The sequence below is a fragment of the Carlito syrichta genome, unplaced genomic scaffold, assembly GCF_000164805.1.
Source record: "Carlito syrichta isolate Samal-C Ts95f unplaced genomic scaffold, Tarsius_syrichta-2.0.1 Scaffold312501, whole genome shotgun sequence".
In the NCBI taxonomy this organism is placed as follows: domain Eukaryota; kingdom Metazoa; phylum Chordata; class Mammalia; order Primates; family Tarsiidae; genus Carlito; species Carlito syrichta.
The window spans coordinates 412875-430078 of NW_007256597.1; positions in this window are offsets into that span (position 1 = coordinate 412875).

The window sequence follows — 17204 nt, forward strand, 5'->3', positions numbered from 1 at the left end:
TTTTCTTTTCACCCCACACTCTTCATCAGCTAGAAAAAGAAGGGCATGCTCCTCCCACTGTCCACACAACAACAAAGAACCATTCTCTTGGAGAAGGAGAATGAGAACCTAGACCCAAAAAGATCCTTATTCACCTCATTATTTCTACTTCAATAGGAATCCAATATTCATCTTTATTATTTCTTTTCTTTCTAAGAAAAAGAGCTCAGATTTTTTTTTAGTGATTTCAGTTTGAGAAATTTTTGTGTCCAAAAGACATATTTGCTGCTTGAGTTTCCATTATATGGTTGGAATTTGCTATAAAACTATATTGATTACCGAAAGACACATCTTAACTCAGGACACTGGTTGCTCAAGAAGGAACTGGGAACATATGATGGTAATAGAAGTTATCGTTTTGGGGCAAATAATTCTGGTGTTAGGATTTGTTTGTTTTTTGCTGTAGGTTTGATAAGATATTGGTATTTAATAGAAGAAAAAATACAGCAGATGATCAAAGCATCGATTTGTATGTACACTGAGCTTCATGCACTGTACATAAAAAAAAACCCATAACTACACATAGCCAAAATTAATCTGAGCACTGTTAGCCTGTTTAGCACAAGTAGTTCTTTTTCTCTGAAATAATGTCAAGAAGGACTTTATTGTATTTCATTTCAGAAATAAAATTTGTGATGGATTGGACAAGTGCTGGGCTGAAGCCTCTTTTTTGTTTTCTTGTTAAATAACTTTTATTCAATTCCTGCCATGTGCCAGCTGCTTTCACAAATGCCATTTTGACACAGAGTCTATGAAAAAAGAATTAGTTATGCAAATTAATAATAGAAAAAAGGATGTAGGGAAAATATTTAAGTCTCTACCAGGGGGCATATTACTCTCATATTATCTAAAATAAACCCATGTTTCTTTAAAAATTATTAAAATTCAGATTACAGTATTTCAGATTGGTCTTCCCCATGGGATTGGACTTTAACATATAATCATTGGGGTTAGCTGTTTTATAGTAACACACATCTAGATGTGGATATATTCTAAGCACACGTTCAAGCCTCAGTTTTACCACTTACTAACCAATCCTCGTTTTGTATCTAGAATACAACGGAGTGAGACTGGGCAACGGAGTGAGACTCCAACTTAAAAAAAAGAAAGAAAGAAAGGAAAAGAAGAATACCTATTATTATCAGGATTATGGTACATAATATATGCAAAAATCAACCTGTAAAGTGATATAGAAGTGTTAGGTATCATTAACACCAAAGATTTAAAATTATTACCACCTTGAACTGGCTCTGAATCAAATCGTTTTTTTTTTTTTTTTTTTTGAGTTGGAGTCTCACTCCGTTGCCCAGGCTGGAGAGCAGTGGTACACTCACGGCCACAGCAGCCTCGACCTGCTGGGCTCAGGCAATCTTTCCACCTTAGTTTTCCAAGTAGCTGGAACTACAGGAGTGTACCACGGCTCCTGGCTGATTTTTTGATCTATTGTAGAGATGAGGTCAATTTGCCTAGTCTGGTCTCGAATTCAGGTAATCCTCTCATCTTGGCCTCCCAAAATACTGGGATTATAGGCTTGAGTCACTGTGCCAGGCCCAAATAATTATTTGATCTTAGTTACAGATTGAATATGTACCAAGTGCATTTTATAGGGGTTCTTGTTAACATTAAATATCTGTCTTTTGTAAAGACCTTTATTTTATTTTATTTCATTTTATTTTATTCTATTTTTTTGAGTCAGAATCTCACTCTGTCACCTAGACTGGAGTGAAGTGGCAGGTTCACGGCCACTGCAGCCTTGACCTGTTGGGTTCAGGGGATCCTTCCACCTCATCCTTCCAAGCACCTGGAACTACAGGCACGTTCCATCACGCCTGGATAATTTTTTGATTTATTGTAGAAACAAGGTCTCACCAAGTTGTCCAGGTTGGTCTCAAATCCTTGGGCTCAAACAATCCTCTCACCTTCACCTCCCAAAGTGCTGGAATTACAGGTGTAAGCCACGATGCCTGATTTAAATCTACAATTTTAAAACTTTGATATGCACTGACATGATCTAGGGGTCCTGTAAAAATGCAGATTCCTATTACATAAGTGTGGAAGGGGCCTGAGAATCTATAGTCCAGCAAACTCCCTGGTGATACCCAGGCTGTATCACATATACTGTAGCAAGGATATAAAGCATATAGAACGGTGCCTGGCAAATTGTAAGCATTTACTACATGTTGTCTATTATTATCTATCTGTCACTGGACTATATGTTTTCACAAGCATTATTGTGGTTAATCTTTGCAACAGCTTTACATAGATATTAACATATCTCCATTTTCCAAATGAGGAAATAACTCTTGAAAGGTATATAAGGGAATGTTAACAATGCATTTGTATCCAGCAGTGTTCATCAATTGTATTGAATCTGCTTTCTTGATTCTAAGCACTGTCTTCTTTTCTACACTTGAAATTTTTCATGATTCTAACATAGGAAAACAAAACAAAACAAAAAATTGGACATAAAATCTTGTTTTCTTGGTCATGGATATTGCAAAAAGGCAGTCTTCTCTCATGTATTGACTGCAGCAGCAGTCCCTAACTTTTTTGGCACCAGGGACTGGCTTTGTGGAAGACCATTTTTCCATGGATGGGGGAGGGGTTGTTTCGGGATGATTCAAGTGCCTAACATTTGTTGTGCACTTTATTTCTATTACTATTACATTGTAATTAATATACAGTGAAACAATTATGCAACTCACCAGAAAAAAAAGAAATGTAGATGGAAGTGGTAAATAAAGCAATGGGCAGACCACATGTGGACTAAAATAAGTGTCAGATTCTGATTTTTTTTTCTTGAGTTGGAGTCTCACTCCATCGCCCAGGCTGGAGTACAGTGGCACACTCACGGCCACCGCAGCCTCGGTCTGCTGGGCTCTGGCGATTCTTCCACTTCAGCCTTCCAAGTAGCCGAAACTACAGGTGCGAGCTACCATGCCTGGCTAATTTTTTTTATTGTAGAGACGAGGTCTCACCATGTTGCCCAGGCTGGTCTTGAACCTGCAGGCTCAGGCAATCCTCTTGCCTTGGCCTCCCAAAGTGCTGGGATCACAGGCTTGAGCCACTGTGCCTGGTGAGATTCTCATTTAAAGCCTGCCACCAGATGCAGCTGTGCAGTTGAAGTACACCAACTGACTTGCCACTCACTGATAGGATTTGATATGAGTCTGCACGCAATTGATTTATTATGGTCTCTGTGCAGTCAAACCTCACTGCTAATGTTAATCAGTATTTGCAGTCACTCCACAGTGCTAGCATCACTGCCTCAGCTCTACCTCAGATCATGAGACATTAGATTCTCATAAGGAGTGTGCAACCTAGATCCTTCACATGCACAGTTCACAATAGGGTTCACAATCCTATGAGAATCTAATGCCTCTGCGGATCTGACAGGAGACAGAGCTCAGGTTGTAATGCGAGCAAAATGGGGAGTGGTTATAAAAACAGATGACGTTTCGATGGCTAGCCTACTACTTGCCTCCTGCTATGTGGCCTGGTTCCTAACAGGAGAAATCCACAGGACACTCAGGTGGCTTCCAGGTACATTATATGGTTTCCATTTCTTCCAGATATTAAAGAAATTATTTTCTAATTGGGAATAAAAAGAAAGCAATGAAGAGTAGTAAAAAAAAAAAAAAAAAGTGAATATCACCTTCTTCAAAATTTTATTGGCCAGACACAGCAATACTGAAATATATGAGAGGAGACTCCCTCAAAACTGGAATGCATTTATAAAAAATTGTGTATTTATTCTTACATGTTTAAACCTCAGTCACCTTCAAAGTGCTCTCCATTTGATGCAATACACCTATCAAGACCCTTTTTCCATTGCTCAAAACAGTTTTTGAACTCATCAGTTTAGTGTTTCTACCATTTTTTTGTTTCACCTCCTCCACATTGGCAAATATTTCCCTTTGAGGACTATTTCATCAGGAAAACACACACACAAAAAGTAACTTAGGGCAAGATCAGATGAATAGTAAGGGTAGGGCACGGGATCATGCAGTTTTGGGTCAAGAAATGCTGAACACTCAACATGGTGTGGGCAGGTGCTTTATCATGGCGGAAGAACCAGTCAAATGGCCGCCAAAACTCGGGATGTTTCTTCTACAAATTGTGATGTAACTTTCTCAAAACTGCCAGATAAAATCTCTGGTTGACCATTTGATCTAGAGGATCAAATTTTGAGTGTTCTACAAGCAGCCCACCATCCAAAGTAATATTCTGGCATTTTTGGGTCCCTCCTCATATAAATGTATATATACAGAGGGTGTTAAAAAATGTTTATACATTTCAAGAAAGGAAAAAACTGTATTAAAATGTAATACTCAGTATATACCAATAACAAAAGATGAATACAAGTCACGTTTGACTTCTGCAGTTAGACGAGGTGCCCAAAGTGGTTACCATCAGTGTCCAGACACTTCTTTTTTTTTTGAGTTGGAGTCTCACTCTGTCGCCCAGACTGGAGTGCAGTGGCCACTCCCGGCCACCGCAGCCTCGACCTGCTGGGCTTCGGCGATCCTTCCGTCTCAGCCTTCCAAGTAGCTGGAACTACAGGTGCATGCTACCACGCCCGGCTATTTTTTTTATTTATTGTAGAGATGAGGTCTCGCCAAGTTGCCCAGGCGGATCTCGAACCTGCGGGCTCAGGCAATCCGCTCACCTCAGCCTCCCAAAGGCGCGGGATTACAGGCTGAGCCACCGAGCCTGGCTGACACTTCTGATTATGGTGAACTGAAAGCAATATATAGATAATATCTCTTTTATTTATTTATTAATTTTGATTCAGAGTCTCACCCTGTCACCCAGGCTGGAGTGCAGTGGTATGCTCATGGTCACCACAGCCTTGACCTGCTGGGCACAGGGGATCCCTCCATCTCAACCTTCCAAGTAGCTGAAATTACAGGTATGTACCACCATGCCCAGCTAATTTTTTGATTTATTGTAGAGATGAGGTCTCACCAAGTTACCCAGGCTGGTCTCGAGGCCCTGAACTCAGGCAATCCTCTCGTCTCTGCCTCCCAAAGTGCTGGGATTACAGGCTTGAGTCACTGCGCTTGGCCCAGATTATTTTCATGTGGTCCCCTCCCTCCCTCCATCTTCAATCCAGTAAGGGCACTCTGAGTCCTCTTCATGCTTTTAATTTCTGACCTTCCTTTCTGCTATTAGCTCTGCTACTAAGGACTCGTGTGATTAAGTCAGGCTCACCTGGATCATCTCTTTTGATGAAATCAGAGTCAACTGATAAGTCATCTTAATTACATCTGTAAAATCTATTTTTCTATGTAATGTAACATAATCACTGACATAACATCAGGGAACAGATTATTGGGACATCTTAGAATTCTACCTACCACAGTTTTTATATAAAAGTACATAATATTTATTTTTCTTTTTTCTGAAAGCTTTTCCTCTCTTTCATGCATACTGTGAAAATATTTCTCATTGAAAAAAAATATAGAAAAAAAAAACATAAGCCGGGCTCGGTGGCTCAGCCTGTAATCCCACGCCTTGTGAGGCTGAGGTGGGTGAATTATCTGAGCCCGTGGGTTCGAGACCCACCTGGACAACTTGGTGAGACCTCATCTCTACAATAAATAAAAAAATTAGCCGGGTGTGGTTGTGCGTGCCTGTAGTTCCAGCTACTTGGAAGGCTGAGGCAGAAGGATCGCCGGAGCCTAGCAGGTGGAGGCTGCGGTGGCCGGGAGCGTGCCACTGCACTCCAGCCTGGGTGACAGAGTGAGACTCTGTCAAAAAATATATATATACACACACACACACACAGCCTGGTGACAGAGTGAGACTCTGTCAAAAAATACATACACACACACACACACACACACACACACACACACACATATTTTTTTTTTAGTTGGAGTCTCACTCTGTGCCCAGGCTGGAGTGCAGTGGCACTCTCACGGCCACCGCAGCCTTGACCTACTGTGCTCAGGTGATCCTTCTCTCTCAGTTTCCAAGTAGCTGGAACCACAGGCATGCACCACCAAACCTGGCTAATTGCCCAGGTTGATCTTGAACCTGTGGGCTCAGGTAGTCCTCTTGTCTCCGCCTCCCAAAGTGCTGGGATTATAGGCATGAGCCATGGTGCCTGGCTTCTCATTAAATATAGATAAAACGTTTTTAAGTGTCTTTTTAATTGCTGAATAATATTATTTTGTAAAGTTTTATCATAATTTAATAATTTCTTTACTAATACCTGTTTAGATTATTTCCATTTGTATATATGACAGTGTTTTGCTGTCATATAAACACTGCTGCTGTACTTGGACTAATTCACTCTCTCTTTTTTTTTTTTTTTTTTTGAGTTGGAGTCTCACTCTATTGCCCAGGTTGGAGTGCAGTGTCACACTCACAGCCACCACAGACTTGACCTGCTGGGCTCCGGAGATCCTTCCGCCTCAGCCTTCCAAGTAGCTGGAACTACAGGCATGGGCCACCATGCTTAGCTAATTTTTTGATTTATTGTAGCGATGCCTTCTCCCCAAGTTGCCCAGACTGATCTGGAAGCCGTGGACCCAGGTAATCCTCTCATTTTGGCCTCCCAAATTGGTGGGATTATAGGTATGAGCTACCACACCCAGCCAAGGTAAGTTGTCAGTTTTGGAATTGCTGATCAAATAATATACACATTTAAAACATTGGTATTAGGTTGTGTGCAGTGTCTCATGCCTATAATCCCAGCACTGAGGTGAGAGGATTGCCTGAGCCCCTGGGTTCCAGACCAACCTGGGCAATTTGGTGAGACCTCATCTCCACAATAAATCAAAAAATTAGCCAGGTGTGGTGGCGCATGTCTGTAGTTCCAGCATCTTGGAAGGCTGAGGCAGAAGGATTGCCTGAGCCCAGCAGGTTGAGACTGTGGCGGTTGGGAGCATGCCATTGTACTCCAAACTGGGAGACAGAGTGAGACTCCAACTCCTAAATAAATGAATAAATGTTACATAAAATATTGGTATTCATTTCCAGTCTGTCTTCTGGAAAAGTTGCATCAACTCATATTCTCATGAACGGTTTAATATGATCGTTTGTTTCCCTATATACACTCCTGGCAACACTGGATTCTAACAGTTCTTTTAATTGTTGCTAACGTAGTGAAAAGGTATATTTTATTACCTTTATGTATTATTCCTTGATTGTTTGTGGAATTGAATATCTTCCTCTGTTTTTATTATCCACATATGTTGCTTCATTTGAGAACTGTCAATTCATTTTCTCTGTCACTTAGGGCACTTAGATATAAGCAACAAAAGCCAACTCTGGTTAACCTAGACAGAAACAGATTTTGCTGGAAGAATATGGGAGAGCTTATAGTATTGATGAGAAGGTTGAAAAACCAGGCTTGGTAAAGGAAGGCTGCGTGGTGGGAAGTGTTTTACATCTAATGCGACAGAACTGGAAGTGAATATGCTGTCACTGCATCCTCTCTACATTCCCACTATTGCTGTCTTGGAACTCCTGGTACTACTGTGAATAAATTCTCAATGTTTCCTTGTCTTTGCAGCAATCCTCAAGGCTCAGAGTCCCAGGTGGGAGCACTTGATTGATTGAGTCTATGTCACGTGCCTAAACAACAGTAATCTGTGGGCAAGTACAGAATTCTCTGGCTACTGTGGCTTCTCTGGTGAAAAATGGGGACTTACTTTTCACCAATACTTGTCTGTGAGAGATGGCTATTCAGATGCTGGGTAGCCCACTCCAAAAGGGCAAATATTCATTCTCTATTTTTATATTGCAATGTTTATTTTTATTTTATTGAGTTGGAGTCTTACTCTGTGGCCCAGGCTGGCATGCAGTAGCACACTGACAGCCACCGCAGCCTCGACCTACTGGGCTCAGGCAGTCCTTCCACCTCAGCCTTCCCAGTAGCTGGAACTACAGGCATGCACCATCGTGCCCAGTTAATTTTTTTGATTTATTGTAGAGATGAGGTCTCACCAAGTTGTCCAGGCTGGTCTCGAACCAGTGGGCTCAGGCAATCCTCTCACCTCAAAGTGCTGGGATTATAGGCGTGAGCCACTGCCCTGACTTTTTATTGCAGTGTTGATGATGTTGTTATTGTGGTTCTTCCTCTTCCTCCTCATTAGACATTTTGTGTATTGGGGTTATTAAAACTCTGCCGTATGTTGCATGTGTCTTCCCTTTTATTTTTCCTTTTCAACCTTATTTATCCTGGATATTTTAATGGCAAAGCAACTTTTTTTTTTTTTTTGAGTTGGAGTCTCACTCTGTTGCCCAGGTTGGAGTGCAGTGTCACATTCACAGCCACCACAGCCTCGACCTGCTGGGTTCCAGTGATCCTTCCGCCTCAACATTATGCACCACCATGCCCAGCTGATTTTTTGTTTTATTGTAGAGACAAGGTCTCACCAAGTTGCCCAGGCTGGTCTCAAACCCATGATCTCAGGCAATCCTCTCGTCTCTGCTTGCCAAGTGCTGGGATTATAGGTGTGAGCCACTATGCCCAGCACAAAGCAACCTTTTAAGAGAAGTGACCCCAACCAGTTCCTTCCTGCGGAATCCAATATAATTCACGCAGCATTGTTTCTTCATCAAACACACTCTGCTGTCCTAGACACAGTCAATTTAACTAATGAATTTTTTTTATGAAGAAAGGTGGTTTGTTGCCCTGAGATTTCTGTGCTTGTTTTCTACCTAAACAAAGTTACTGCATACTGAGTGATAAAAAAAAATTCACGCAAATTCCTTCTTTTGGAAGTTAAAGATGCTAGTTAACAAACTAAGATGAGCTTCTCAAGCTTGGGTGGTGGTCTTGTGTGTTGAGTTATTCCTCCTAAGCACCCAGAAGCCTGCAACCTGGCATCAAAAAGACCTTGAACCTGAGGGAGCAGCGTGTCTGATGAGGAAATTCTTGTTTGAGTCCACATTCTTATGAAATGCTGCAATAAGCTTCCATGATAGAAGTAATTTGTGGGTGGCCTTTCCCCGTCCGGTGTGGTTAAGAACCTTCATCATTATAAAACTCTTACTGTTTAAACAATTTAAAAGACATGGTGATGTAACATGGAGAATTCCTTTAAGTGCCTCCTATAACAGATATTCCTTGACAGGCAGTTTTAGAATTTGCTAGACCCTGCATTTGTCAAAAAAGTCCTTCCTCAGTGCTTACCCTAACCTGCTGCTACTTAACTAGTTTCCTCTTGCTCCAAGAAATACGCCTATTTTTTGCTAGAGTGATCCACAATCCTTCATATTGACCAGCCTCCCCCAGGTAGGGTTAAAGTTCTTCCTCTTCCATCCAGAAAGCCTCAATATGACTATTTGCAAATCTCCGAAGAGATGTGGTTGAACCTTATATATGCCTTAGATCAAGCAGTGGGTATGATGCCAAAAGAAATGAATTTCCATGTAAAGCCAGGCTGGGATCATAAAAAGAACCAGAACATGTTTTCTAAAAGACTCAGTGGACAAATAAATCCATATTTCCAAATCAATACTTTCCAAAGCTCATGGAAAAAAATAAATAATGTTTTCAGGGTAACATGATTTTCTGAATTTACTGCTTACAATTAAAGCCTGTAAGTAGTCCCCAGTGGTGCCTCAAAAAATTCCTGAGTGTGTTCTCACTAGCTTTATTCAAAACTTTTAGGGCACAGCAGTATTTTCTTCTCTATTTTTGTCAGGAGAGACCCATGGATAGAAAATGGCCCCTCTGCTTTTTTTCTACGTTGGAAAGATATACTTTTCAATGCTGGGCTAATAAAATATGTTATTTGCATTTTTTAAGAGACAGAGTCTCACTCTGTCACTCAGGCTGAATGAAATGCAATGGCCTGAGCCCAGCTCACTGACTACAGCCTTGAAGTCCTGGACTCAAGCGACTTTCCTGCCTCAGCCTCCCATAGCTAGGGTTATAGACATGCACCATCACATCCAGCTAATTTCTTAAAAAATTATTGTAGGCTGGGTGCAGTGTCTCGTGCCTATAATCCCAGCACTTTAGGAGGCTGAAGTGAGAGGATTGTCTGAGCCCATGGGTTCAAGACCAGTCTGGGCAACTTGGTGAGACCTTTTTTGACAAATGTGGGGCCTAGCAAAAGAAAAAAAAAACTAGATGTGGTCATGAGTGCTTGTAGTTCCAGCTACTTGGAAGACTGAGGCAGAAGGATCACCTGAGCCCAGTAGGTCGAGGCGGCAGTGACAGTGAGCATGCCACTACACTCCAACCTGGACAACAGAGTGAGACTCCAACTCAAAAAAAAAAAAAAAAATATTGTAGAGACTCTCACTATGTTGCCCAGGCTGATCTCAAACTCTTGGCCTCAAGTGTTCCTCCCACCTTGGCTTCCTAAAGTGCTGGGATTACAGATGTGAGCCACTGCACCCAACATGAGCGGATAGTTTAAACAAACCCTTTCCTCACCAGTGGTTGAGGAATATTCTCTAAAGACTAAGCTACCGCTTTCTGCTGGGCACTATAGTGATAAAATAAGCAAAAAAGTGCCCACTAGACAACTTGAAAATATATGTCCTCATCTAGGCTAAATTTGATTTTTCTTCTTAGGGATTTGATGGTGAAACATGGGTCTCAAGATGGAGGTTCCTGGAGGTGGTGTGTGTGTGTATATGTGTGTGCATGCACGTGTGTATGTGTGAAAAATTGTTCATGCCATGTATTAATTTGGATGAATGATTTCTCAGAGTTACTGTAGATTTTTTTTCTCCTAACACATGAAAAATAATTGACCTTTTTGTTCATTTGACTATTTCCTCTCAGAAAATGAGTCAGGGAGGGGTAGAGGAGTAACTTACATGAAATTTACAAGAGCAGACAAAGAAATTTTAATTTTAGCTTTGAAAACAAGCATAACTCATCTCCTCCTCCCCATGCAACCTAAGAGAAGTGACTCCTGTGAAGGTTACAAGTGTGTTCCAGACTGGGGCAAGCATGCCGAGGATATGAACGAGCTGGACGTTGCCCATAGAAGACAACGGGGAACAGCACATTTGACGGGGCTTTGGCTGCATGCACTTTTCTACAATCCACTGAAGCCAAAATGATTCTCTACAAACCAAGTGTTATATCATCCACACTTTGCTATTTTGTCTCCTTTGTCTCTTTTTTCTATCTGTTTTAATGTATATTTCCATTAGCCAGGCATGGTGGCGGGTGCCTGTAGTTCCAGCTACTTGGAAGGCTAAGGTGGAAGGAACGCCTGAGCCCAACAGGTCAAGGCTGTGGTGACTGGGAGCGTGCCACTGCCCTCCAGTCTGGGTGACAGAGTGAGACACCAACTCAAAAAAAAAATGTACATTTCTTATGTACATTTTCCATTTATGTGGTCTTAGTTTTGGAATTTTATCTCTCCCCACTTGCCTAGGCCTCTCCCTTCTCTTTAGCTCAGTCACTCTTTCTGCGGTTGCCTTCATTACTTCCGTTTCCCCTCCCTCTTTTCCTGCCTAGTTTCTCTTCCATCTTTTTTAAGGCAGGTCTAATCCTGGACAAACTTGTGGAATTTCAACCTCTCAGTCCTTCAGACCTGGATTGTTTCCTCTCCTTAATGGTTTCCACTTCTTGTTCCTCAGTGTTATTTTTTTTCCATCATAAAAAAAGTTTTTTTTTTCAACATGTTTGCTCCAAGTAGTATTCTTTTCTGGAATGAATCTCTCAGTTTAATAGGTTCCAACGTTTTTAGATAAAGGCATGAAATACCAAAGTGGAATTTCAGGTGGAGACTGACTGAGGTTTGGGGGACTGTAGGACTTGGAGGTTCTACAGTCCTCCTTCCTCTATTCGTCATAAAATTTTCTGAAACAGTGGAAAAGAAATGTAGCTTCAAGAAGCACTTATCTTCCTCTTTCAGAGCCTTGGAGAGCTCAGGACCTCCTTAGAGGAAGGAAGCATCTGAGTGAAAAATATTGGAACTGGGTCTCCGGAAGTAGCAAAGCTGGATCAGAAGTCCAGGCAGACACAAAGAGCAGGAGAGGGCTGGACCAGAGTGGTTTGTTTACTCTGCAGAGATCTGGGTCCAAAGATAGTTCTTGTACTGGGGAACTGATTTATAACAGTCAAAATCTGATTGGATGCAGGTGCCACTGTCTAAAAAAAAAAAAATCAAGATTCAGGATGTTAATCCAGAAAAGAGAGAGATGTTGTCCAGGCATTGTGAATATCCATCAGCAGTTTGGGGACTCTGAAAGATTTCTCTGGGCACACTCAGTGCCCCTAGATGTCCTCCACTGACCTCTAACTCAGACTTGGCTTTCAAAACCCACTCTGTATCTGCATTCTGGAAAGCTGTTCCTGACCACTCAGTCGAGGGCACAGAGGTCTTCCTAGTGCTTCCACGGAACCTTATCTCTGTGAGAGCTCTCACCGCACTGCCTTCTACTGAGAGCCTTTTCATCTGCCTTTCTTCCTGGACCATTAAAACATGGCGACACAGACTGTGTGTTTAAATTGTATTCACTGGGTTGAGCACATGCCTGACCCAGAGTGGATGCTTAGCAAATTCTTGTCGAATGAATTTAAGAATAATGTCCTTGGCCGGGCGCAGTGGCTCATGCCTATAATCCCAGCACTTTGGGAGGCGGAGGTGAGGTTTGCCTGAGTCCACGGGTTTGAGACAAGCCTGGGCAACTTGAGGAGACCTCATCTCTACAATAAACCAAAAAATAAGCCGGTATGGTGGTCCATACCTGTAGTTCCAGCTACTTGGAAGGCTGAGGTGGAAGGATCGCCTGAGCCCAGCAGGTCGAGGCTGTGGTGGCCATGAGTGTGCCACTGCACTCCAGCCTGGGCGATAGAGTGAGACTGTGACTCAAAAAAAAAAAAGAATGATGTCCTTTAGGACAGCAGACAAAGGAACACTCAAGCCATTGCAGCACTACACCCCAAAACAAAATTCTGCTACCAAAATGTAAAAGTGTGTCTTTGAACTCAACTTGTGTTTGAGGACTTTCTTAGTATTCATGGAGATTAACAAGGTTGTAATGAGCTGCATTATCAGCTGATGGGGACTGAGGAAGAAGCTGACTCATTCTCTTGAACTGGCAAAGTATACAATACACAGCAGACATTGGGGAGAAACCATTCATCCGCCCAAGGTCAGCAGGGAACAAAAGGGGCCTGGGTAGGTACCCTCCCTTCCTTCCCATGCCTATTCTGGATCTCAATCTATTTGTCTTCACTAAGGTTCTGTATCCTGAATCCTTTATGGTGGGCCCCTCTCACTCTTTGGGATAATAAAACCAGAGGAGAAATCATGGGGCAGGTTCTGGCATGTGCTGTTGTATGTGAACTGTGGAAGGGCATGAGACATTTGGATGTTTACAGAAGTTGAGTGCAGAACTGGACTTGGAGAGGGGGATAGGGTGGGACAGATAACTTCTGCCTTTTCTTTTTTTTTTTGAGTTGGAGTCACACTCTGTCGCCCAGACTGGAGTGCAGTGGCCGCTCCCGGCCACCGCAGCCTCGACCTGCTGGGCTCTGGCGATCCTTCCATCTCAGCCTTCCAAGTAGCTGGAACTACAGGCACGCGCTACCATGCCCGGCTAATTTTTTTGATTTATTGTAGAGATGAGTTCTCGCCAAGTTTCCCAGGCAGGTATCGAACCCGCGGGCTCAGGCAATTCACTCACCTCGGCCTCCCAAAGCGTGGGATTATAGGCGGAGCCACCGAGCCCGGCCGACTTCTGCCTTTTCTAATAAACCCTATATTATTTGAATTTCTACACTCATCTGCGTGAATTACTTTGCTAAGCTAATAAAAATATGTATTTTTGAAAACAGCTACGAGTCAGATGGAGATAGCAGTCTTGGGGCATGCGGGGCAGAGGGAGGGAGTGCATGAGTAATAATCACACTCCGGAGAAAGGCTGTTTTCATACCTGGTTTGGCTCTTTTATGAGGTGACTGCTGCTCTGGCACGATGAACCGGGCCCTGTACGAAAGGAACGCTTGCTCAGGATTTCTGGATTTACTTCTTCACGGTCCAACCTCTCTGCTCCACCCGTCAGTCACTGCTTCAGTCTCTCAACTCTATTAGCTTCCAGCTCCGCGGGCCATCTACTGTCTTCACGATTTGTGCACTTAGCTTCTGACCTCAACTTCCTTTCCAGCAACGTTTCATTTCTTGTTCTAGACCCTAAGGTATACTCGTGGACAACTTCTAAAGTCATAGCCTTCCTGACCTGACTCGGTTCCTCGGTTATTTGTTCCACATACTTCCCTGAGAGGAGGCCCTCCCCTGGTTTGTCCCCATCTTGCCGCAGAACTTACATAGCCAAAAGGAGCTTAAAAAAAAAAAAGCCTGAGTTGGCGACTGAAAACGTAAGGCGGTAGAATACAAGGGCTCAGTCCCTGCAGCCATACCAACCTTCCCTTCAAAGCCCTGCCTCTTCCCCTTCCCAGCTGGGTGATCTTGTGTAAGGTACAGAAACTTTCTGAGCCTCAATTTCTTTGTCTTCACATGGAAGATAGTGATAATTAATCCCTTAATCAAAGTTCAATTCCCCCTTGTAGCAGGGGTGTCAATTTACACACACTGTTCTTAAATATGCAGCAGCAACAAAGTTTAACTTGTTTTTTCTATAATGAGTTCATCCTCACTTAACCACCCCACCCCCAAGGGGCTTGGCCTGAGCCTAGGTGTAGTTCTAGTCCCATTAAAATAATTTCGTTCAATCCTATAAAGAAAATTATATCTTTAGGTAAACTCTTCATCTCTTTCGGATAATGTGCTCAGTTTTTCAGATTCCTGCTCACTCCCTGTTTCTCCCCAAAATGGCGTCTGAATGGGAGGCTTATGTGCTTTCAGTGGCAGAGGAAGATCAAGGGTCCCTGGTATCCTTTGGACATTGCTGGTCTCGGCAGTGTCATGACTGGTCTCGACCATTCCCTGGACTCATGACCACTGAGGAGAACTGCTGTCTTCCCTGGATGACACTGAAGCCTATACCTGGTGCAACTCATGGGCCATTCTTGTCCTTGCTTAAACGGCCCTACCATCTTAGTGCTACAGAGGTCCAGTGTGACTCCCCTAACTCATTCTCCAGGAAGTCTACCTTGCTAGAACATAGGCAGTATTGTGCTGCAAAATGATTAGTAGTTGGTTCTGGGTGCTGGGAACACTGATTTGTGGCATTTGCAGACTTTTGTGATGTAAACATTTCTATCTTGGCATTTTAGACTACCAATGTGATGTCACCAAGTGTAAAATTGGAAAGAGATGCACCTTAAAGATACAATAGATGTAAATAACCTCAGAGCATACATAATAGTAAAATGTAGCATAATAACCATGGAGTAAAAATTTTGAGAATGTCTTATCTTTATTTTTAGTATAATGTATTAATATTTAACCATAAAATAACTTAATATTTATCCATTGCTGTGTTAACCTCTGGTTTGCAAAATTTCTGACTATTTAATAGGCAGGCCTAGGCTGGGCATGGTGACTGAAGCCTGTAATCCTAGCACTTTAGGAGGCCGAGGCGAGAGGATTGCCAGAGCCCAGGGGTTTGAGACCAGCCTGGGCAACTTGGCAAGACCTTGTCTCTACAATAAATAAAAAAATTAGCCAGGCATGGTAGCGCACTCCTGTAGTTCCAGCTACTCGCAAGGCTGAGGCGGAAGGATCTCCTGAGCGCAGCAGGTTGAGGCTATGGTGGCTGTGAGCATGTCATTGCACTCCAGCCTGGGTGACAGAGTGAGACTCCAACTCAAAATAAAAAAAAAAAAAAAGGCAGGCCAGAGTCAGTGAACCAGGTCTGGTTCAACACTGAAGGTTACTTAGTCTTTTTTTGTCAAGATAGCTTCTGAAAACCTCCTAGTCAGACCCTTACCCAAGATCCATATTCCCTCCTGGGGTGGCTTGGAAGAGCTACATTTAGGCTCATCCTTTGCTATCTAGGAGTTAGTGCAGAGACAACCCGTGAGGTAACATCTTCCCAACTACTAAAAACGAAGTGAGGCAGAAGCTCCTCTGCCCATCGCATTAACCTTGACCCACATAACTCACTTCCTCCCTTCTGGTGAAATCTGTCAAATAGAATGTCAAATTCCCCTAGACTCTTGATGAAAACTCATTCAATGGCCAATTCACAAAAGGTCATTTCACCAAAGGAGAAATTAACCAGATTTATTTTTATTTTGTTTTAGTTGACTGCTTTCCCTAATAGCATTTTCAGGAAGAACGTTAAATTTGGTCTTCTGCAACAGCTGAAAGAAAAAGACTGAAAAAGAGGGAGTGGTGGTCAGGGTTTGTCTTGGGAGCACATGTTGACCTGTCTTTCCCACTGTTCCTTTGGCAGAATATCTTCCCTGCTCCATGGGGCTTTTCTTTCTCCAGTTTCAGCCACTTTCTTCTCCACTTTGTTGGTTCCACAGCCCAACCTTATCTCTTAGTAGGTCTCCCACTGGATGCTCTTCATTCTAAAGGTTTTTTGTTTTGTTTTGTTAGGCAAAACAAAACCGAGAGTAGCTGACAAAAATAACAAGCCCAAGGAAGTTCTGGAGATTGACGTCAGCACAAAACATGGCTCATGGCACTGGTCTCTGTTCGTTGAGCAATTTCATAGTCTCCTTAATTACCTCAGTGTTTTAAAATGTTGAGCTCAAGTATCTGGGCTTACAGGTGTTGAGAAGCTACTGAAGGTGTATATAGGGGAATGACAAGTTTGGGTCTGCTTTAGACAATTAGTAATGGTAGCAATATGTGGGAAGGATCAAAAAGAGAAATTTTCAAGCAGGGAATTCAGCTGAGTTCATCAGAACCCAGGTGAAAGATGATAGCCTGGACTCCACCAGTGGAAGTGTTGAAATCAAACATTTGTTCCTGGCTACCCTAACTTAAGTGAACTCCTCTCTTGTTCACTGTATCCTTTTTGTGTAAATTGGTACATTTATATTTGAATGTTTACTTATCATCTGCTCCCTCATTAGTCTGTAAGCTCTATGAGGGCAAGGTTTATGCTAAAGTATTCTTTTTTTTTCTTTTAGTTTCACATACTGCTCACATTTATTTATATGGAAAGAGTTCTTAGAGCTCATAAAATAATTTTTTTATTTTGAATGGGTTAAATATCTGTTTCTGAAATGTTTCTATCATATAACTTTACCAAGTAAACTTCCTTTTTTTTTTTAATCTACCAAGATTATTTTTTCCTAAGTAATATATATA